This window comes from Cherax quadricarinatus, chromosome 28 (genome assembly GCF_038502225.1).
Source record: "Cherax quadricarinatus isolate ZL_2023a chromosome 28, ASM3850222v1, whole genome shotgun sequence".
Lineage (NCBI taxonomy): Eukaryota > Metazoa > Arthropoda > Malacostraca > Decapoda > Parastacidae > Cherax > Cherax quadricarinatus.
In genome coordinates this window covers 15,675,707-15,700,589 of record NC_091319.1, presented here as the reverse complement: position 1 = coordinate 15,700,589, position 24,883 = coordinate 15,675,707, and the positions used below count along the sequence as shown (strand labels likewise).

The window sequence follows — 24,883 nt, the reverse complement described above, 5'->3', positions numbered from 1 at the left end:
AGACATGCACAGTTACATGACACTTACCTTTATTGAAGATCTGGTGATGATTGATGGGAAGGGAGGAGGGGAGAGTGTTGATGGTCTTAGTGTTTAGAAGGGGAATCCCCTTCCATTAGGACTTGAGGTGGCAAGTCCTTTTCCGGGGTTACTTCCCTTCCCTTTAAATCTCTCAAACCAACCTTTGCTGGCCTTAAATTCACTCACATCACCACTAGTTGCTGGCATTTTTTTTAATTAAATCGTCATGCAACTTCCTAGCCTTTTCACATATGATCGCTTGAGAGATGCTATCTCCTGCTATCTGTTTTTCGTTTATCCACACCAATAACAGTCTCTCAACATCTTCGAGTACTTGCGATCTCAGTTTCGAAAACATAGCTGCACCTTTAGCAAGAACAGCTTCCTTGATTGCCGTTTTCTTGGCCACAATAGTAGCGATGGTTGATTGGGGTTTTGTGTATAACCTGGCCAGCTCGGAGACACGCACTCCACTTTCATACTTAGCAATGATCTCTTTCTTCATATCCATAGTAATTCTCACCCTTTTTGCTGTAGGGTTGGCACTAGAAGCTTTCTTGGGGCCCATGGTGATTGCAGGTGCAATCACTAAAAAGGCTGTGATAATATGAAATGTTCCGATTGTATGCTTGGAAGCGACCACGGTGGCTGGCTGGCTTGTAAACACTGGCCAGAAGTGGACACGTCTCAGATGGAACGAATAGTGTTGGTTGAGTTTTTTAGCGCTAGCCGAGGCAAAAATTTTGCGTTAAAATGTATCGCTAGTCAGATTTATCGTTAATCGATGCCATCGTTGGTCGAGGGTCCACTGTATAGGGATGCTTTTCATAACACCATGCTTCAAGGTATATGCCAGGGTATCTAAAACATTGCTGGGACCTATAAATACTTTGTATATATTTCTAGACAATAGTAAATAACCCAAACAGGTGTAAATGTTCATCTGTCACAGTGATTGTGACATCTGAGTGCATGCCTTTCATAACACCATGCTTCAAGGTGTATGCCACGGTATCTAAAACATTGCTGGGATCTATAAATACTTTGTATATATTTCTAGACAATAGTAAATAACCCAAACAGGTGTAAATGTTCACCTGTCACAGTGATTGTGACTATCTGAGTACCTAATATTAGTGTCAGAAAAAAGATTGGCTATGAAATTACAAGAACTATTATAAATTGTAATTATCAGAACATAAAAAATATATAAATTAAAATAAAAACGAGAAAAAAAGGTATATCGGCAACACTTCTGCAAGCGGCAGGAGTCAATGTTGCTGACAGGTGAGCATCCAGAGCCAATTTCACAGTCTTATATCTCGGTAAGTACTAACCCTAAATTTTTTTTAATCCTAAAACATGTAGAAAAATGTGCTCTTCATTTTAAAAGAAAAAAAAAAGATTTTTTTATTTTTCAAAATATTCAGAGCGCCATGCAAGTGAAAGTAGATCTATGTTTGGAAAGTTTAAGGGTTAATACAGTGGATCCCCAGATTAAGTTGTCATTGGAATAAGTAATATTCAGAATAAATAACGTTTTTTCATCAAACTATTGGCTCGGTGAACGTCACCGAACTCGGTATAAGTCATTCATCCAGAACGTGTCCGTGCAGCCTGAGCAGCCCCAACACTCCATGTAATGGCTGTTGGACGCTTGACTGAGATGTGAAGCGTCACTTGTCTCGGCAGGCCTAAGCCAGTCATGAAATGGCGGCCGACTCGGTAGAAATTTATCTCTAGAAATCACTGTAATCGTCAGAATTACAATCCCACCGCTGCCACCATTTGTTGTGAGGGTTCGTGGAGATGTGATGGTTGGAGTAAAACACACTTATTGGATGGTAACACTATATTGCAGAGTGTGAGAAGGGGGAGCCCAACCTGCCTTGTGCTGCCTGTAGGCCGAAGCATGAAGAACTGAGAAGGACCCCAGGAGCGAAGCGTTCACAAAGCATCATGTGATGTCACACATACTAGTCACTGAGCCTACTGACCAGGGAGCCTAAATATATATATATGGATGATACGATCTACAATATACTACAAGTATACGTATAAGGGAATTCAGTAGCTATACTTACAATATTAAATTTTCTTGTACTCACTCAAACTCATCTAACCCTTTCAGGGTCCGTCCCATAGATCTACGGCTTCACGTTGAGTGTCCAAACCGTAGATCTACGCCAAAATTCTAAAACCATCAAATTTAGCGCGAAAGCGCTCATAGGCCTACATGTGAGAGAACGGGTCTGCATGGTGGGTGTGCACCATAAACAAAAAATCTAGGCGCCCGCATAGCATTGTGGGACCGCCGGCTCAGTTACCCTTGTTCACCATGCCTCGTCGCAAGTCAGCTCTCGCTCCATGGAAAATTGGGACTCTCCTCTTCCTATCTGATAGTTCTGACACTGATGGAAGTGGAAATGAAGACGAATTCTTTGGCTTTGATCAGTTAGTGACCGAAAGGAATGACCAAGATATTGATAATAGTGCAGAAAACCCTGACGATCCTCAACCTTCTACCTCTGGTGTGGGCACTCCTCAGTCATGGTCAGTTGTACCTCAACGCAAGAGAAAACTATTATTTTCATGTGGCCAGGCCTCTGACTTCAGTAATGATGATGATAGTGACATGGATTGTGATTTTATTGCTCTTGACGATCATTCGAATAGTGATAGTGAGGAATCATATTCACCAGTGAAGCGTCGGTACGTATGCCGCCGCATGCACTCGGGTAGTGTACCCTATGCTGTACCCAGGGGACGGAGTACCTCCCAGAGTACATCCCATGACCCTACACCAGGTTTAGATAGTGATAGTGAGGATGATGTGGCTACACTTGGCATGGATAGACCACAGGCATCAGCAGATGGTGGTAGTGGTGATGGTAGTGGCACTGCCATGCGTGACTCACCAGCCCAGGCTGGGACCCACGCTGCTGACTACTCAGTTCAAGGACAAAGCGGAGCGTCAGCCACCAGCCCACCATAACCACAACTACCCGCACAACCAGCCTATGATGTCCAATATCCACCAACAAACCGTATCTGGGATTGGCAGCAAAATCCCAATTTTGTTCCCAAGCCCCACCACTTTGATGACTCTCAAAGTGGAATTCTACCTACTTGTCCCCTTGGAACCACGGCCAATGAACTGGAATTCTTTGAATTATTCTTTGACCAGCCATTGATGGAAACTATTGTCAGGGAAAGTAGTAAGTATTTTGAGTGCACCATGGCAAATACGATCATATCACCACAGTCAAGACTACACTGGTGGAAAGAGACGACTGTTGCAGAAATGTATTTGCTTTTTGCAACAATAATGCTTATGCCTCATGTCTATAAGCATAATATAAAAGCATACTGGTCCACAGATCGGCTAATTTCTACCCAAAAAGCGGGGCCCTACTGTATACATCCCATAACAGTAAAACTCCAGTTTTCGTCTGGTCCAAATATCGTATAATTCAGATTTCAAACACTTTTTTTGGAGAATTTTACTCAGTGTTTCATACATTGGCTCAGAAATCGTCCATGTCAGATGCGTCCGCCCGCCCGGGAAGCCGCCGCCTGGCTCAGTCTGCCTCTGTCACTTGTCGAGTGAACAATACTCCGTGCATGCGGAGTATTGTTTATTCATTGTTCATCCATTGTTTTTGGGGCTCGTTTATTGAGTGCGACTGCGAAATAAGCCGCCATGGGGACAAAGAAAGTTCAGAGTGAGAACGTGAGAAACACGATAGAATTCAAGAAGAGCTTGTATCAAAATACGAAAGTGGCATACGTGTGACCGAGCCAGAAACAGGCCTCTCTAGATAGATTTTTTGTGCGACAGGTGCAGTGACTCAAGTTGGTCCTAGTGCCAGTAAAAGACAAAGAAGGGAAGTAGCCCTGGATAGGGCTTTCATACTTGAAGTCCTTATGGAGGGGGATTCCCCTTCCAAACAATAACCTCTCCTCTCTCTTCCCTCTTCGCCTTCTTCCATACGCCAACAAGAGTCTTCAATAAAGGTATGTAATAGTGATTTAAATGTTTATCTATCCATTAAAATTAGTGCTTTATATTTATTTGTTTTCTGTACAGTGGAACCCCGAGTTTCGGCAGTAATCCATTCCAAGAGCTAGGCCTGAACTCAAAACGGCCTAAAGTTGAAGTAATATTTCCCATAAGAAATAATGTAAATACAATTACAGTGGACCCCCAGCTTACAATATTATTTCATTCCAGAAGTATGTTCAGGTGCCATTACTGAATGAATTTGTTCCCATAAGGAATATTGTGAATTAGATTAGTCCATTTCAGACCCCCAAACATACACATACAAACGCACTTACATAAATACACTTACATAATTGGTCGCATTGGGAGCTGATCGTAAAGCGGGGGTCTACTGTAATCTGTTCCAGACCCACAAAAATATTCACAAAAAAATACATTTTTTAAAGAATAACTATAGTTTAACATACATGTAGTATTTAACCCTTTCAGGGTCCCCAGGCCCTCTCCCAGACTTGTTCTCAGGGGCGCCAAAATTTCAAAAAAAAAAAAATTATTTTTTCTTATGAAAAGACAGAGAATCTTTTCCTGATCATAATGACACCAAAAGTATAAAATTTGATGGAAAACTTATGGAATTATGCTCTCGCAAAGTTAGCGGTCTCGACAATGTTTACACATCGGCGATTTTGCCCACTTTGAGCCGTATTTTCGGCCAATTCCAGTGTACTAGTCGACAAAAATCATAACTATTTCACTAGAACTCCATTTTTTCTATCGAATGAGTACAAGAAACCACCCATTTACCAATTTCAACTATCCAATAAAGTGGTCAGAATTTAGCAATTTTGCCAATTTCACACAAATTTCAAGATGCCAATATCCAAATAGGGTCCAGAATAAACAAGAAAGACATTCCTGGCACTAAAATAACATTTCCTCTTTTCATTAGTTACGTCCCCACGCTCCTCTTACATTCTTTTGCTTTCCACTTTGAATTTTTATTCTCACAAAAAATAGATTTACTGTTATGCAGACTACTGCATTAGTGTAGAAATGATATAAATAATATCAGCGCACTTGTGAAAGAATATTAGACTCACCAGTTGATGTGTATTGGACGCGTAGCATGATTTATTTACTTTTGAACTTTGGCAAAAATCGAACATTTCTGCTACTTTGAGCTCAATTTCAAGGTACTTTTCATTGTAAAACCAATCAAAATCGTCTCAATTTCTGTAATATGTCTTCCATTCTATAAAATGAGACCAGGAAAACTAGAATACCATCATAAATACCATACAAAAATACAGTGCAAAGCAGCTGTTTTAAACCAAAAACACGGTCAAAGTTTTTTTTTTCTCATTACGCACTGTGTGCTGCAGGATTTTTTTTATACTGCGCACACTGACCACATAGACCCATTCTTTCATATGTAGGCCTACCAGCTTTCTCTCACTAGATTTGAGGGTGCTGGAATTTAGGCGTACTAGTATGGCAAAAACCCTGGTGCATAAGCCGTACTAGTACGTCCGAAACCCTGAAAGGGTTGAAACATACATATAGTACTTAAATGAGTAATACAATACATAAATAAACATTGACGTACCTTTATTGAAGAGTCTTGCTGGCATCTGGAAGATAGGGAGGAGGAGAGAGAGAGAGAGAACTTATTGTTTGGAAGGGGAATCCCCTTCCATAAAGACTTATCTGGGGTTACTTTGTTTCTTTGTCTTTTAATGCCACTAGGACCAGCTTGAGAGTCACTGGACCCCTGTTGCACAAAATAACTGTCAAAATTGCTCTGTTTCTGGCATCTCTTTAAGATTTGCCTAAAATGGGACATTGTTTTGTCACTGAACATGTTGCAGAGATGGCTTGTTTCAGCATGCTTAGGGTAGTATTTTTCCACAAAACTTTGCAACTTATTCCACATTCCACACGTCCTTAACCCTTAAACTGTCCAAACGTAGATCTACGTTTTTTTATGTAAGAATGTAAAATCAAATATAGATCTACATTCGGAACGCTATGAGCGTGAACGAAGATCTACGTTTGGATAGTAAGGGTTAATCACTGAATAAAGCACTTCCTTCACTCTCTCTTCCTCCTCCTCTGAAGCAAGTTCCTTAGCTGTGGTCTGATGCCCATGGTGGCTTATTTCACAGTCACAATCAATAAACAAGCACTAAACACAATGAATTTATGTTCACTCAAGGATAAACAAAACTAGACAGGCTCACGACGCCTGCATGGGCAGGCGGACAGGTCTGGTATGCCGGCCAAAACACAGGGCACAGGCCAAAACTCGAGACAAAATTTAGCCGAAAAAAGTGGTCAAAACTTGAAGCGGCTGATACTCAGGAGAGCCGAAACTCGGGGTTCCACTGTATGTAAAATTATAGTTATTCTCTATAAAATGTATTTTTTGTTAATATTTTTGGGTGTCTGGAATGGATTAATTGGATTTACATTATTTCTTAAGGGAAATATTACTTCAGCTTTTCGTCCATTTCGGATTTCGACCAACCTTAGTGCCAGGAAAGAAAAAAACTGCCAGGAAATGGCAGAAATTGTACACCAAATCTAGTCATTTATGGAGTGGAATCACAGTCGATGACCTCCACTCCAAACCAACAGATACAGATATTAGTGCTGGAAAAAAAGCCCCCCCCCCCAGTACTGCCGATACCACCAATCCAATGACATTCTTCTTTGCAAATATACAAGGTCTAAAGCCAGCAACGAACAACAAAATACATGTACCTTTCATCCGTGGACTGCTTGCAGAGGCAAATGCAATGTTCACGGCTTTCACAGAGACCCACATAAAGGATCACTTGGACAACGAAATATGGATCCCAGGTTACAACCTATACAGGTGCGACAGTTTGAACAGGCAAAAAAAGGGGGGGGGTGTTGGCCTGTATATTGCAGTCACTTATTTGCACAGAACTGCTAAATGCCTCAAATGATGTAGTGGAAGTTTTAGCAGTAAAGATCGAGAAAAAAATCTAGTCATTGTGATAGTCTACAAGCCTCCGGATACAACGTCCCAACAATTCCAGGAACAGCTGTTAAAAATTGACCACTGTCTGGAAAACCTTCCAGCTTCTGTCCCCAACATCTTGCTCCTGGGGGGATTTCAACTTAAGGCACCTAAAATGGAGGAATATAGCAAATAATGTTGTTGCAGTGATAACACCAGGAGGCAGCTCAGACGAGAACTCGCACACACAAGAGCTTTTAAATCTCTGCACAAAATTCAACTTAAACCAGCAAATAATAGAGCCTACTAGACTGGAGAATACACTGGACCTTATCTTCACTAAAAATGATGATCTGATACGAAATGTCACCATATCAAAAACAATATACTTGGATCACAACATAATCGAGGTTCAGACATGTATGTGCACAGCCCCAGACCAACAAAATGGGATCAGTCACGAGGGAGCCTTCACCAAATTCAACTTCAATAACAAGAACATAAAGTGGGACCAAGTAAACCAAGTCCTAAATGATATAAGCTGGGATGATAGACTAAGCAACACAGACCCCAACTTATGCCTAGAACAGATTAACTCTGTGGCACTCGATGTATGCTCAAGGCACATTCCTTTAAGAAAAAGGAGTAGATGTAAAATAGAAAGAGACAGGAGCTCCCTTTACAGGCGACGGAAAAGAATAACTGAGCGGCTAAAAGAGGCCAATATATCTGTAATGTGAAGCAGACACTGGTCAGAGAAATAGCAAACATCGAACTTAAGCTAAAGGAATCTTATAGGAGTCAGGAATTGCAGGAAGAACTAACAGCGATAAATGAAATCAAAAGAAACCCAAAGTATTTCTTTTCTTATGCCAAATCAAAGTCGAGAACTACATCCAGTATTGGGACCCTACTTAAACAAGATGGGTCCTACACAGATGACAGCAAGGAAATGAGTGAGCTACTCAAGTCCCAATATGACTCAGTTTTCAGGAAGCCGCTCACCAGACTGAGAGTAGAAGATCAAAATTAATTTTTTATGAGAAAGCCACAGAATTTGGTAAACACAAGCCTATCTGATGTTATCCTGACACCAAATGACTTCAAACAGGCAATAAATGGCATGGTCATGCATTCTGCCCCAGGGCCAGACTCATGGAACTCCTTGTTCATCAAGAACTGCAAGAAGCCCCTATCACGTGCTTTAAACATCCTATGGGAAGGGAGCATGAACACCGGGGTCGTCCCACAGTTACTAAAAACAACAGACATAGCCCCACTCCACAAAGGGGGCAGTAAAGCAATAGCAAAGAACTACAGATCGATAGCACTAACATTCCATATCATAAAAATCTTTGAAAGGGTCCTAAGAAGCAAGATCGCCACCCATCTAGATACCCATCAATTACACAACCCAAGGCAACATGGGTTTGGAGCAGGTAACTCCTGTTTGTCCCAACTACTGGATCACTACGACAAGGTCCTAGATGCACTAAAAGACAAAAAGAATGCAGATGTAATATACACAGACTTTGCAAAAGCCTTCGACAGGTGTGACCATGGCATAATAGTGCACAAAATGCGTGCTAAAGGAATAACAGGAAAAGTTGTTAGATGGATCAATAACTTCCTCACAAATAGAACACAAAGAGTAGTAGTCAACAGAGTAAAGTCTGAGGCGGCTACAGTGAAAAGCTCTGTTCCGCAAGGCACAGTACTCGCTCCCATCTTGTTCCTCATCCTCATATCTGACATAGACAAGGATGTAAGCCACAGCACCATGTTTTCCTTTGCAGATGACACCCAAATCTGCATGACAGTGTCTTCCATTGCAGGCACTGCAAGACTCCAGGCAGACATCAACTAAATCTTTCAATGGGCTGCAGAAAACAATATGACGTTCAAAGATGAGAAATTTCAATTACTCCGATATGGTAAACATGAGGAAATTAAAACTTCATCAGATTATAAAACAAATTCCAGCCACACAATAAAGCAAAAAAATAACGTCAAAGACCTGGGAGTGATCACATCGGAGGATCTCACCTTCAAGGACCATAACACTGTATCAATTGCATCTGCTAGAAAAATGACAGGATAGATAATGAGAACCTTGAAAATTAGGGATGCCAAGCCCATGTGACACTCTTCAGATCGCTTGTTCTATCTAGGCTGGAATATTGCTGCACACTAACAGCACCTTTCAAGGCAAGTGAAATTGCTGACCTAGAAAATGTACAGAGAACCTTCCCGGCACGCATAACAGAGATAAAACACCTCAATTACTGGGAGCGCTTGAAGTTCCTGAACCTGTACTCCCTGGAATGCAGGTGGGAGAGATACATGATTATATACATCTGGAAAATCCTAGAGGGACTAGTACCAAACTTGTACACGAAAATCACTCTCTCTGAAAGCAAAAGACTCGGCAGATGATGCAACATCCCTCCAATGAAAAGCAGGGGTGTCACTAGCACGCTAAGAGACAACACAATAAGTGTCAGGGACCCAAGACTGTTCAACTGCCTCCCAGCATACATAAGGGGGATTACCAATAGACCCCTGGCTGTCTCCAAGCAGGCACTGGACAGGCACCTAAAGTCGGTACCTGACCAGCCAGGCTGTGGCTTGTACGTTGGATTGCGTGCAGCCAGCAGTAACAGCCTGGTTGATCAGGCCCTGGTCCACCATGAGGCCTGGTCTCACACCGGGCCACAGGGGCGTTGACCCCCGGAACTCCCTCCAGGTAAACTCCAGGTAAAACCTTCTGGAATGGATTAAGGACAAAAACTGGGGTGTCACTGTACACTAACATTCTGAATGATACTTGTGCATGCTGACCCCATCCTATAATAATAATAATAATAATATTTCATTTTGACATGATACATAGTTGTACAAAAGCCCCTTGCATGCAGAGCATTTTACGCAAACTTAAAATTAACTTAAGATTAATTAAGCATATTTATGAATAAAGTAATGAGATTAATAGAGTGCAAGATGTTGCTACTGCTAAACTAATGTTAGGCTATTAACATCCCTGCCAGTACTTTGTATAATAATGCCAATGATATAAAATGCAAAATATTGTTCGTCATTGTAGGAGCTGCCAGCAATCACCGGTTTCTTCAACACACAAGTTATACTTTTGTATCAATCAAATCACATATTACTCGGGTAGATAATTTCAAGTAGATCCTTCATGTGTTAGCCCAAATCACCGACCAGTATGTTTTAAATAAGTGACCCACTGATCAGATCAGACTGGTCCGAACCCTTGACTGGTTTCAAACGGATTTGTTGGACAATAAAGCAGACTCTAAACGGATGGGGTTGTAGGCGCCCTTATCAAACACAAACAATAAATATAAATCAGGAACGTACACGGTAAGCTGTCCAATATACAAGTACAGTTAGAAATAGAAATACAAATAGCTAGAGCTTCATTTAAGGAAGCTATTAGTAGAGTATTCACGAGGTTGCTAGTAGAATTACAGTAAATCAACCATTCAAATCATTATGAAGCTCTGTGTAGTCTGCAGTCAATCAAACAAACGGGCTTCCACATGGATAAATTGTCATTTTTGTGGAAATTGGTGTCACGTCCCTTGTGCAGATATCCAAGAACTAGCTACAAGGAGTATTAAAACAGGGAAGTGTTTTTGGGTATGCCTAAATGAGATAAATCTGTGGACAAAATCACAAGGGTATTAACCCTTTGAGGGTCGACAGGCCCTCTCCGAAACTCGTTCTCAGGGTCGGCCAAATTTAAAAAAAAAAAAAAATTATTTTCTCTTATGAAAAGATAGAGAATCTTTTCCCGATCATAAAGACACCAAAAGTTTGAAATTTGATAGAAAACTTACGGAATTATGCTCTCGCAAAGTTAGCGGTCTCGGCGATGTTTACGCATCGGCGATTTTGCCCACTTTGAGCCCCATTTTCGGCCAATTTCACTGTACTAGTCGGCAAAAAACATGAATATATCGCTAGAACTCCATTTTTTCTATCGAATGGGTGCAAGAAACCACTCATTTATGAAATTCAACTATCCAGTACAGTGGTCAGAATTTAGCAATTTTGCCAATTTCACACAAATTTCAAAAGATGCCAATTTCCGAATAGGGTCCAGAATAAACAAGAAAGACATTCCTGGCACTAAAATGACATTTCCTCTAGTCATTAGTCATGTCTCAAGGCCCCTCTTATATTCTTTTGCTTTCCACTTTGAATTTTTATTTTCACAAAAAATATAAGATTTACTGTTATGCAGACTACTGCATTAGTGTAAAAAATGGTATAAATAATATTGGTGCACTTGTGAAAGAATATTAGACTCACCAGTTGACGTGTATTGCACGCTTGGCACGATTTGTTTATTTTTGAAGTTTGGTAAAAATCGAACATTTCTGCTACTTTGAGCTCAATTTCAAGGCAGCTTTCTTTGTAAAACCAGTCAAAATCATCTCAATTTCTGTAATATGTCTTCCATTCTATAAAATGAGACCAAGAAAACTAGAATACAACAATAAATACCATACGAAAATACACTGCAAAGTCGCTGATTTATTAAAAAAAAATGGTCAAAGTTTTTTTTTTCTCATTATGCGCTGTGTGCTGCAGGATTTTTTTTAGACTGTGCACACTGACCACATAGACCCATTCTTTCATATGAAGGCCTACCAGCTTTCTCTCACTAGATTTGAGGCCGCTAGAATTTATGAGTACTAGTACGTCAAAAACCCCTACTCGTAAGACGTACTAGTACGACGAAAACCCTCAAAGGGTTAAAAGAGGATAACATCAAACCTGTTTTCATAGAAAACCTGGAAGCTTTCTACAACAGATGGGAACATAAAAAGTCTGGGCTGGATGGTACTGCCCTTGATACTGGCCATGTAGTCAGAAACTGTAAGGCTGGAGGTGATGTCCTGGTAGTCAGTAAATGTGGGGCTGATAGTGCTGTCCTGGGAGACAGTAATGGTGAAGCGGGAGGTGCTGTCCTGGGAGACAGTAATGGTGAAGCTGGAGATTTTGTCCAGGTAGTCGGGAATTTTACGCAGGAAGGAATACATATAAATGACCTCATAGGGGACAGGAGCCGTAGTGGGGAAACAAGTGTAGTCAAAGATAAGATAAAACCAATATTGCAAACTAGAAATACCACAGGAAATAGCAAACAAGAGGACTCCACTAGCAATAGTGAGGATATATTACCAAAAACAACTGGTGGGAGCTCCATTGTTGGTGCTAGGGAGGATAGGAATAAGACAGGGAAACATGCACCAACAGGGAATACAGTCACAGAAACCCAAGGCAAACGGAAACCAAGCCTGTGCACATACTATGCACTTGGTATCTGCAGGCATGGGAAATCTGGAAAAACACACAAGACGTGCAACTATGACCACCCTAGAAAATGCCGTGCCCATATGACAACAGGAAAATGCAAACTCCATTCCTGTAAGCTTTTTCACCATGAAATGTGTACCTTTTCAGTACAGGAAAGACTGTGTTATAACTTAAATTGCCAGGCACACCATCTAAAGGGGACAAAAAGATACAAAACATCCAGGCCATGGGAAAACCTGGGTAGCCACAGCCACTCAAGAGGGAGAGGTTTTTTAGTGCCAGGAAGGAAAAAAAAACTGGCAGGAAATGGCAGAAATCGTACACCAAATCCAGTCATTCCTGGAGTGGAACCACAGTCGATGGCCTCCACTCCAAACCAACAGATACAGATCCTAATGCCGGAAAAAAAATCCCCCCCAGTACCAACAATACCACCAGTCCGATGACATTCTTCTTTGCAAATATACAGGGTCTAAAGCCAGCAACAAACAACAAAATACCTTTCACCCGTGGACTGCTTGCAGAGGCAAAGGCAATGTTCGCGGCTTTCACTGAGACCCACATAAAGGATCACGTGGACAACGAAATATGGATCCCAGGTTACAACCTATACAGATGTGACCGAGTGAACAGGCAAAAAGGGGTGGGGGGGGGGGGTTGGCCTGTACATTGCAGAGTCACTTGTTTGCACACAACTGCTTAATGCCTCAAATGATGTAGTGGAAGTTTTAGCAGTAAAGGTCGAGAACCAAAACCTAGTCATTGTGGTAGTCTACAAGCCTCCGGATGCAACATCCCAGCAATTCCAGGAACAGCTGTTAAAAATTGACCACTGTCTGGAAAATCTTCCAGCTCCTGCACCCAACATCTTGCTCCTGGGGGATTTCAACTTAAGACACCTAAAATGGAGGAATATAGCAAATAATATTGTTGCAGTAATAACACCAGGAGGCAGCTCTGATGAAAACTCATACTCACACGAGCTTTTAAATCTCGGCACAAAATTCAATTTAAACCAGCAAATAATAGAGCCTACTAGACTGGAGAATACACTAGACCTCATCTTCACTAACAATGATGATCTGATAAGAAATGTCAACATATCAAAAACAATATACTCAGATCACAACATAATTGAGGCTCAGACATGTATGCGTGGAGCCCCAGACCGACATAATGAGATTAGTCACGAGGGAGCATTTACCAAATTCAACTTCAATAACAAAAACATAAAGTGTGACCAAGTAAACCAAGTCCCAACCAATATAAGCTGGGAAGATATACTAAGCAACACAGACCCCAACTTATGCCCAGAACAGATTAACTTGGTGGCACTCAATGTATGCACAAGGCTTATTCCTCTAAGAAAAGGGATGAGTAGATGTAAAATAGAAAGAGACAGGCGCTCCCTTTACAGGCGACGGAAAAGAATAACAGAGCGGCTAAAAGAGGTCAATATATCTGAAATGCGTAGGGAGACACTGGTCAGAGAAAAAGCAAGCATCGAACTTAAGCTAAAGGAATCTTATAGGAGTCAGGAATCGCGGGAAGAACTAAAAGCCATAAATGAAATCGAAAGAAACCCAAAGTATTTCTTCTCCTATGCCAAATCAAAGTCGAGAACAACGTCCAGTATTGGGCCCCTACTTAAACAAGATGGGTCCTACACAGATGACAGCAAGGAAATGAGTGAGCTACTCAAGTCCCAATATGACTCAATTTTTAGCAAGCCGCTAACCAGACTGAGAGTCGAAGATCAAAATTATTTTTTTACGAGAGCCACAGAATTTGGTTAACACAAGCCTATCCGATGTTATCCTGATGCCAAATGACTTCGAACAGGCGATAAATGACATGCCCATGCACTCTGCCCCAGGGCCAGACTCATGGAACTCTGTGTTCATCAAGAACTGCAAGAAGCCCCTATCATGAGCCTTTTCCATCCTATGGAGAGGGAGCATGGACACGGGGGTCGTCCCACAGTTACTAAAAACAACAGACATAGCCCCACTCCACAAAGGGGGCAGTAAAGCAACAGCAAAGAACTACAGACCAATAGCACTAACATCCCATATCATAAAAATCTTTGAAAGGGTCCTAAGAAGCAAGATCACCACCCATCTAGAAACCCATCAGTTACACAACCCAGGGCAACATGGGTTTAGAACAGGTCGCTCCTGTCTGTCTCAACTATTGGATCACTACGACAAGGTCCTAGATGCACTAGAAGACAAAAAGAATGCAGATGTAATATATACAGACTTTGCAAAAGCCTTCGACAAGTGTGACCATGGCGTAATAGTGCACAAAATGCGTGCTAAAGGAATAACAGGAAAAGTTGGTCGATGGATCTATAATTTCCTCAGTAAAAGAACACAGAGAGTAGTCATCAACAGAGTAAAGTCCGAGGCAGCTACGGTGAAAAGCTCTGTTCCACAAGGCACAGTACTCGCTCCCATCTTGTTCCTCATCCTCATATCCGACATAGACAAGGATGTCAGCCACAGCACCGTGTCTTCCTTTGCAGATGACACTCGAAACTGCATGACAGTGTCTTCCATTGCAGACACTGCAAGGTTCCAGGCGGACATCAACCAAATCTTTCAGTGGGCTGCAGAAGACAATATGAAGTTCAACGATGAGAAATTTCAATTACTCAGATATGGTAAACACGAGGAAATTAAGTCTTCATCAGAGTACAAAACAAATTCTGGCCACAAAATAGAGCGAAACACCAACGTCAAAGACCTGGGAGTGATCATGTCGGAGGATCTCACCTTCAAGGACCATAACATTGTATCAATCGCATCTGCTAGAAAAATGACAGGATGGATAATGAGAACCTTCAAAACTAGGGAGGCCAAGCCCATGATGACACTCTTCAGGTCACTTGTTCTATCTAGGCTGGAATATTGCTGCACACTAACAGCACCTTTCAAGGCAGGTGAAATTGCTGACCTAGAAAATGTACAGAGAACTTTCACGGCGCGCATAACGGAGATAAAACACCTCAATTACTGGGAGCGCTTGAGGTTCCTAAACCTGTATTCCCTGGAACACAGGCAGGAGAGATACATGATTATATACACCTGGAAAATCCTAGAGGGACTAGTACCGTACTTGCACACGAAAATCACTCCCCACGAAAGCAAAACACTTGGCAGACGATGCAACATCCCCCCAATGAAAAGCAGGAGTGTCACTAGCACGTTAAGAGACCATACAATAAGTGTCAGGGGCCTGAGACTGTTCAACTGCCTCCCAGCATACATAAGTGGGATTACCAACAGACCCCTGGCAGTCTTCAAGCTGGCACTGGACAAGCACCTAAAGTCGGTTCCTGACCAGCCGGGCTGTGGCTCGTACGTTGGTTTGCATGCAGCCAGCAGTAACAGCCTGGTTGATCAGGCTCTGATCCACCAGGAGGCCTGGTCACAGACTGGGCCGTGGGGGCGTTGACCCCCGGAACTCTCTCCAGGTAAACTCCAGGTAAACTGGAACACTACATCTCAGTATCCAAACATCCAACCTTGCAGAGACCTCCACACAAACCCTAGAAGATATGGAAAAACACTTACTTGTTAATTATTATTATTATTACAATCAAAATCAAGATATAAACCCACAAGGGTCATACAGCCTTCATCGTTAATGATAATTTATCTGTAATCTTGAAACTGTGTCTACTTTTTCTTTTCCACTGACTAAATGAATGAATTATTTATCAAGAGATTGCAACCCAATAATGACTATTTGTTTTTTAGACTTAACATTTAAATTTTATAAGTTTGTTTGTAATAATAATAATAATAATATCTTTATTTACTACAAGTACATGTACATGGTATACAGGCCTAGCTGACATCAATGCCATAGTACTATATAGAAAGCCCCTTATGCCCAGCATTTCAGGCAAATTAGGTCTGTCCCAGGATGCAACCCACACCAATCGACTAACACCCAGGTACCCATTTTACTGATGATGAACATAGACAACAGGTGGAAAGAAACACCCCCAATATTTCTACTCTGGCTGGGAATCGAACCCAAGCCATTGCCCTGTGAATTATTATTATTACAATCAAGGGGAAGCGCTAAACCCGTAGGATTTTACAGCGCCTGGGGGGATGTGGAAGGCATTCAGGCTTAATTTGGGGAACTGGAGCACAGATCCAATTCCCTAAATCAAGAGCCCCTCACCAACATCAAGGAACCTTCCTTGAGGGGTCGCCCTGTGAAGCCAGAGCGTTAGCCACGTACTATATAGAAAATTGTAATACATATATGAAATGAATTAATATAATTTTATATATATTATTATTATAATCAAAGAAAGCAAGGAATTTTATATATAACGACACCCAGTGGGGTCTACTACTCACTGTAATCTGTTATCTTATTTTTTGCCCTACCGCTAACAGGATGAGCACACGGGTGCACAAACAGCCCAATGGAACTACATTAAGTTTGTCTGACAAAGTGACTTACCTCTGTTAAGGTCCTTGTGATCGCCCAAAGCCTATGTAATTGTACTTGTGTAAATTTTACCTAAATAAACTTATATATTTAATAAACTAGCAGGTCAGGTGGCACAGGTAAAAGTAATGGACACGTAGTTTGTTGGGTTTATCAGGGCCACTGACAGCTTAACTTGTATCACGCCTTGCTTCCCTCTGGAAGTATATCCCTTCAAGGGAGGTTCCTTGACGCTGGTGAGTGGCTCTTGATCAAGGGAATTGGATCTGTTTCAGTTCCCTAAATTAAGCCTGAATACTTTCCGCATACCCCCACAAGCGCTGTATAATCCTACGGGTTTAGCGCTTCCCCTTTATAATAATAATGTGTAAGTACGTTTATTTAGGCACAGGTACATATAAATATTATTAACATATGTAGTGTAAATTACATAGGATAACCAAAACAAGTCCACCTTTGAGCCATGAAAGAAATGGGAACGGCGTTTCTTTATAAACAGAAACGGAAACTCAGTAGTAAGATTGATCCTGGACCTGAGTCCCAGAGAACATGTTGGCCAGGATGAATTACAGCAGCTGGATATACTGAATGTTGAAGATAGAGTAAAACAACTGAAGTTAAATCAAGTTTATAAAATTGCTCACAAATAGTGTCTAGATTAGAATATCTTACTGCCAATTTTGAAGACCGAGCGTGGGCTGTTACCCATACTATGGCTTGTTGTAGTGCTTTAGAATCCCAGGTTCATGTGTTGAAGAAGGAGATTCTACTTCTTCAGGAGGAAAATAGGAAGCTGAAGCTTCGCATAGATGAGTTTGGGAGCGAGTGTGAGAAGGATTTAGCTGGTAAGGAAGGAATGGTCACCAGCAGTTATAGTGGCAGCCGCTTTAAGTGGCAAGTGGTTCACAGTTCAGGAAGAAGGAAGATGAGGAGAGTTAATAGAGATGTGAAGGTAGGAAATCGATTCTGTTCTCCAAGACGAGTGTACTTCAGTGGTTAGTGAGGTTGAAGGTACCACTGATTTCCCTGTTAATCAAGGTAAGAATATTTTAATAGTAGGCGTGTTGGAACTTATTCGGTCCGAGAAGTCCCAACGGGGAAAAACACACCGTTCGAGGGCCCTTACACCCACCCAACACACAAACACACTCACCCGGGTTGGCGAAGGTGGTTGGAAGGTACTTCTTAATTGATAGATTTACCCTTCAGGGAAGAAGTAGGTAGTTTATACTGTTAGTACACTAATATTAGGATTATTGAGGCAACTGTAGATAATAATAATGTAGACCTAAGACCTTAACATAGGTAGTAATAGGCCGAATGTAGGCAAACACTAAGTTATGTTAGCTAGGGAGAACTTGCAGCCCAAGTTTGAATGACGAGGCGCGGGTCTCGAAGATACCAGAGCTTTCTTCTATGACTAGACACCATCTGAACAACACGTGCCGTGATCAGCAGGCAGCGCCCCCACGTGTCTTCACATATGAGACCTGGGGAAATCTGGTGGAGGCACCTCGACGTACCGTAGATGTCCTCCTCCGTCAGGCCCATACAGTAAGACAAGACCTCCACTTTTTCTTAGGATACTGGCCAGTGTCTGGGGAAAGTTGCGAGTGAGTTGAGCTGTAGGCCTTTGTGCAGCCGGCAGTTCATGACCAGTACGTACTTTGTCTCTTGTCGACCTAGAAGCTAGTGTCCGTTTCTGTATAGTTATACTAGGGGATACACACCCTCTTGGATACAGGAATTTCTGAGGTGCAGGCAGGTCACTAATATCGACTGAATATTGCAGGAATTAAGGCTCCTGGTTGCACGTGGTTTCTGAGGGGAAGTCCAAGGGGCTAAGCTTAGGGAGGTTGAAGACCAGAATAGCTTCTACATCACCAAGTAAGTTAGTCCTTTAAACATGCATACAGGCGAGATTTCTTGCAACATCAGTCATTTATGAAAATATGTCCTATAAGCCACTTGTGAGGCTGAGGTACCGACCTCAGAGCTCGGTGTCAACAGAGCTTGCCAGGGTAGGCGACTCACCTGGAGGCAGTCCAGACAAATTTTCACAAGTGGTCCTTTGAACTGGATGTGAAATATCTAGGTTAAAATTAACATAGCTAGGCCACAGTTAGGAACCAGTTTAACAGAGCTAGGTTAAGTTAGTACGCCTAGGCCCAGAGTTACACAGAGGCTAGGCCAAGCTGACTATACACAGTTAGTTTAATATGTTTATTATGCACCCCATACCCATCCTGTGGGCGGTAGTCAAAAGATTACAGAGGTACATAATTGGTCCAGGGACTGGACTCCAAAGTTTTGATAGCTGAGCAAGTTACAGAGGTAATGAACTCACAATTTACAAAGGTAATGACCTCACAATTTACAAAGGTAATGAACTCACAATTTACAAAGGTAATGAACTCCAGGTAAGTCTGGTCACAATCATGACAAGTTACAAAGGTATTTACAGATTACAGAGGTACGTAATGGGTCCAGGGACTGGGCCCCCAAAGTTTTGATAGCTGAACTAGGTACAAAGGTAATGAGCTCACAAGTTACAAAGGTAATGAATTCTGTAGAATGGTTACTTACGTTTATACTTTGGCTACAATCATGAACAAATTATAGAGTAATGAGCAATTCACACTTCCACACCCGGTCACAACTGTAATGAGTTATTGGTGCAAATATTGATTGTTGAGTCACACACACACACACACACACACACACACACACACACACACACACACACACACACACACACACACACACACACACACACACACACACACACACACACACACACTTTAGTTTAATATCTTTATGCACCCCATACCCATCCTGTGGGCGGTAGTCAAAAGATTACAAAGGTACACAGAAGTTGTTATTTGCAGTAATTTACAGGCAGGCCAGGTAGGCTAGAGAAGCTTGTGAATTTAATTATTTACAGTGAATACAAGTAATCCAGAATAGGAAATGTGGAAAATACTGTATATATTTTCCAGAAATACAGTAGTTATATGTAAATAGATGGCCATACTGTATTTAATAATATTTATGTCATAGAAAACGGAAAGCCTGCGTCTGCGCAGAAGGACAGTCGCCATTGTTAATTTGAATTGGATACAACATTAGTGTAATGGAAGGAATTTTCGTGCTCAAGAGGTTAAAATTGGGCTGACACCTCTCAAATAGGAGGCAAAATTGTTGGATGTGCATTCCTGCATAACTTGAGATATCAGACGACTGGACAAGACAGCTCCAGGAACCTCAGATAAGTCTGTTATGTTATAACTCTGGCCAGTTGTTATTTTCATGTATGATACACCCTGATTTCCAGTCAAATTGGTAAGTGTTATGATATTAAGATATATTTTCCTTCTGTTATGTAATTGTGTATATATATAACCATTTATTATTTTTAATATACAGTCCACAAATTTATATATTTACCAGCATTCCTGGTGATGTATTTTTTCATTTGTAATTAATAGGTCCAGAGCAACTTGTGGATATGACAGTGGTAGGTATCGAAGGGGGACATTTTTTCCGACCTATGTGTCCCAAATTCCTACTTGTCTAACTGATAAATAATAATTATCTTTGTTCATTTACTGTTATGTAAATAATTACGGTATAAGAGGCCATGCACTTGCTTATTTCAAATCTTACATTACTAATAGGTATCAGTATGTCACCATTAAAGACACAGCATCAGCAACACGGCCAATTGATACTGGAGTTCCGCAGGGAAGTGTCCTTGGTCCCCTGCTCTTCCTCATATACATCAATGACCTTCCAAACGTATCCCAACACCTGAAACCCATTCTCTTTGCTGACGACACGACTTATGTCATCTCTCACCCTAATCTTGCCACCCTCAACACCACTGTGAATGAGGAGCTGATCAAAATATCGACTTGGATGACAGCCAATAAACTTATGCATAACACTGACAAAACCTACTATATTATGTTTGGTAGCAGAGCAGGAGATGCACAAATTAACATTAAGATTGACAACACGCTAATTACCAGAAATAATGGGGGCAAATTCCTAGGCTTATACCTTGACAACAACCTGAATTTCAGCACCCATATCCAGCATATAACCAAAAAAGTATCCAAAACGGTTGGGATCCTCTCCAAGATACGATACTACGTGCCGCAAAATGCCCACTCACTTATTTATCCATACCTCACCTATGCTATTTGTGCTTGGGGATCAACTGCAGCAACACACCTAAAGCCAATAATAACCCAACAAAAAGCTGCAGTAAGAATAATCACCAAATCCCATCCCTGGCAACACACCCCCCCACTCTTCATAGACCTAAACTTACTCCCTGTTCAGTACATCCACACTTACTACTGTGCAATCTACATCTACAGGGCCTTAAACTCTAATATCAACCTTGACCTAAAATGCTTTCTTGATAGTTGTGACAGAACCCACAGGCATAACACCAGACACAAACATCTCTACGACATTCCCCGTGTCCGACTAACCCTTTACAAAAATTCAATGTATGTCAAAGGTCCTAAAATCTGGAATACCCTACCTGTGAACTCTAGAACTGCAGACACATTCATCACCTTCAAAACTACCATTAGAAAACATCTTATCTCCCTGATACACCCCGTCAACTAACTACACGAATACCACCTGGTGGTTCACACTTACACTCACTCACTCATTTGACCATAAACAGAAATATTAATCTCAATCTTAAAATAATGAATCCTGTGATACTCCAATACTGAAACTATGTACTGTGCCAAAACAAAAGCATTCACATTGCTAAACTCACAAACTAGTATTTAGTCACTTAGCCATAATACCAACTTACCTCATAATTTGTAATATTTTACAATTAAGAATAAAACTAAGTCTGCCCGAAATGCCTAGCCATGCTAAGCGTTCTAGTGGTACACTCTGTAATCACTATTTTACAACATGTAAACCACACAATAACCAAATTTCTGTAAAATCAACATTGTAATCCTTATAGAGAATAAACTTTGAATTTGAATTTGAATTTGAATGATACATTCAGCAAAATGCAATTTTCCACATTTAATTTGCCCGTTGGTCCTTGAACCGGAGGTAATTAGTGAAGTCATTAATTAGTTAATTACTTAATAATTATATGTGAAACGACAGAAGGAGGTGGATGTTAAATTCACAAATTTACTTAATGTGTAGTGGATCATAATTATTACAATATTAATTTTGATAAGTCAAGTCTGGCTAAGTTTATATTAATTTGTGTAATATTAATTTGATAAGACCATTCTGGCCAAGATTTATATCAGTGTATGTGTAATTGATATATTAATGTGTATAATATTAATTTTGCTATGCCAAATTCTGGCAAGGATTTATTAATTTGTATAATATTAATTTTGATAAGCCAAGTCTGGCTAAAAGTTTGTTTGTATTAATGTACATTTGAAGTTTATATTATTTTCTTACATGTAATTGCTAAGCTCAAGTAGCTAGGATTTATTCAAAGGTAAGTTGTATCAGTGTTGTAAGTTGTAATCAGTGTTATTAATAAAGTTGATTTTAATACATTGCATCATGGCTGAAAATGAGGAAATTAATATAGAAGACAAACATATGGAATATAGAGTAAAGAAAGCATCACTACAGGCTAGAAAATGTCATGTAAACAAGGCATATAATAAGTGCTTGGAATTAATGAATCAAGAAACTGTGAATACTGATGATTTAAAATTGTATTTAGATGCTTTAGGGAATAGATATGATTCATACAAATTATATTACAACAAATATGAAGGAGATTTATTAGTAAACTGTGTAGATGAGACTGAAGTAGATATTATGATTAATCAGTATTGTGAATTAGAGGAAAAGATTCTTGTAAAAGCCAGGCCTTGAATAAATTAAAATGTGTAAACCAGGCAGTTAATCAGTCTGCTCCAACAAATAAGATGTCTTTGCCAAAACTCCCAGAATTATGTTTACCTGTATTTAATCCTGGAGAAAATTGGGAGGAGTTTTGGTCAATTTTTAAAGCAGCTATGCATGACAGGAGTGACCTAGCCTGTGTAACTAAATTATTTTACCTCAAAGGACAGGTAAGAGGAGATGCTCACATACTCATACAAGCCTTTCCCAATGTAGATGATTCTTACGAAGAAGCAGTTGATTTGTTGAAGGTCACTTATGGTAATATAGAACAAAGTTGGTTGGATCTAGTGAGTATTATTGTTAATTTAAAATCTCCAGATCACACTTACAAATGTTTACAGCAGTTTAGAGTTAAACTGGAGAGCACTCTCAAAACTTTAAGTAATAAATATAATCTGAAGGAATTAGACTGGTTATTGAGTGCCATGGTACAGAATAAATTAAGCTGTAAAACACTTGAATGACTCTCAAACAAATATCACAAGGGTTATTTTGGACTGGAGGAAATAAGACTAGGTCTACAAGAATTAATTGTGCAGTTGCAGACCAGCCAACTAACTCATTTTAAAGATGTAACACATAATAACTCAGAGGTATCTGTCAAGTTTCACAAAGGGAAAAATTATCCCAATGTTAATCAAAATTAATTTCCTAAAAAGAGTTGCATAGGTGCATATCAAGTAGCAGGAATCAGAAATAATGATTCTCCACAAGGTAAGAAGAATAAGTACCCTCCTAAGAGTAGCCCAGTTAATAAGAAACCAGTCAAAGAAAAGAGAGATTGTCTCTTCTGCAAGGGTACTCATTTTTCTAAGAATTGCATTGCATACAATTCATGGAATGATAAAGTTGAAAGGTTGGAGGAACTTGACAGATGTATCAGGTGTTTAGGTAATCACAATGTAAAGGACTGTTATGCCAAATTAAACTTCTGTTATCAATGCCACAAAGGAAGACATCATATAGTCATGTGTAAGGGTCTATATGATAATGTTGATAATAATGATAATGTTGACAATCCTGACACAACAGTAGCTAATGTAAAAATTGCTGCTAATGTGTTACCTGTGTTACAGGTAAAAATTGATGATAGGCATAAATCAAAAAATGTAACTGCATTATTAGACCAAGGATCCCAACGTACTTTCATTAAACGTAAATGTCTTGATGGTATGAAAGTACAGATGGGAGATCCCACAACTTTAAAATTATCTGGTTTTCTCTCGGATAAAAGGGCTCAATTGTATGACACTGTTTATGTAACTGTCAGGTTGGGCAATGAGAAAAAAACGTGTTAATGCAGTAATTGTAGATAGACTTTCAGAGAAAATATCTACAGTAGGGCTTAGTAAAGCTACAGACTCTCACATAATGTAAATTTAGCACTTTCTGGTGTAAGTGATGATTCTGTAGGCCCAATAAATATTTTGATAGGTAGTGACTATTATGCCTCCTTTGTAAAGGGTATGGTAAAGAAATGTGGTGTCACCCTTTTGAAGACTGCTGGAGGCCATGTAATGTATGGTAGGATTCCTCGCAATAATAATTCATGCCATATATATATATATATATATATATATATATATATATATATATATATATATATATATATATATATATATATATATATATATATATATGGCACTCCAGTAAAGACGTTCCCTGGGATCGTATTTGCTTGGACATCCTCCTATTTTCTGCAACTTTGCAAGCGCCTGATAATGTGTTGATTGCAACACGAAAGGCTTAGAACTATCATTCTACTTCCCCCGTGGTAATTTTGCATCTTGTATCGGTTGGTTTGCGATATTTGCGTGATGTATATGTATATATATATATATATATATATATATATATATATATATATATATATATATATATATATATATATATATATATATATATATGGAATTCCACGCGTCTGAACCTTAAGGAGAATGTATGGGCTTCTTCAGAGTCAACTGGGAAGAGAGCTACATCAGAAATTGTGAAGGCGCTGGCAGTATCTTGAATCTCATTCACGAAAAACTCGTAAGTGGTCTTTGGTCTGCAGACTTACACACAGTTCGCCGAAAGCAGAATCATATCGGTCATGGTGGCCCCGGTGACCT

At 40.2% G+C, this 24,883-nt stretch overlaps 1 protein-coding gene across 9 annotated transcripts in view; it reads right to left on the bottom strand.

Annotated features, from left to right (window-relative positions):
• The window catches only part of LOC128693341 (uncharacterized), a 110,765-nt gene extending 93,699 nt beyond the window's left edge, over positions 1-17,066 (bottom strand). For 6 of the 9 annotated variants that reach the window (XM_053783017.2, XM_053783016.2, XM_053783022.2 and 3 more), the window contains exon 1: positions 16,854-17,059. The gene's annotated coding sequence lies outside the window, so the exon portion shown is untranslated. Of the gene's footprint in view, positions 1-16,747; positions 16,817-16,853 lie in introns of those variants that run through there. The other 3 variants (XR_011392534.1, XM_053783025.2, XM_053783020.2) reach the window with 3 other exon arrangements.
• Positions 17,067-24,883: the final 7,817 nt, after the last annotated feature.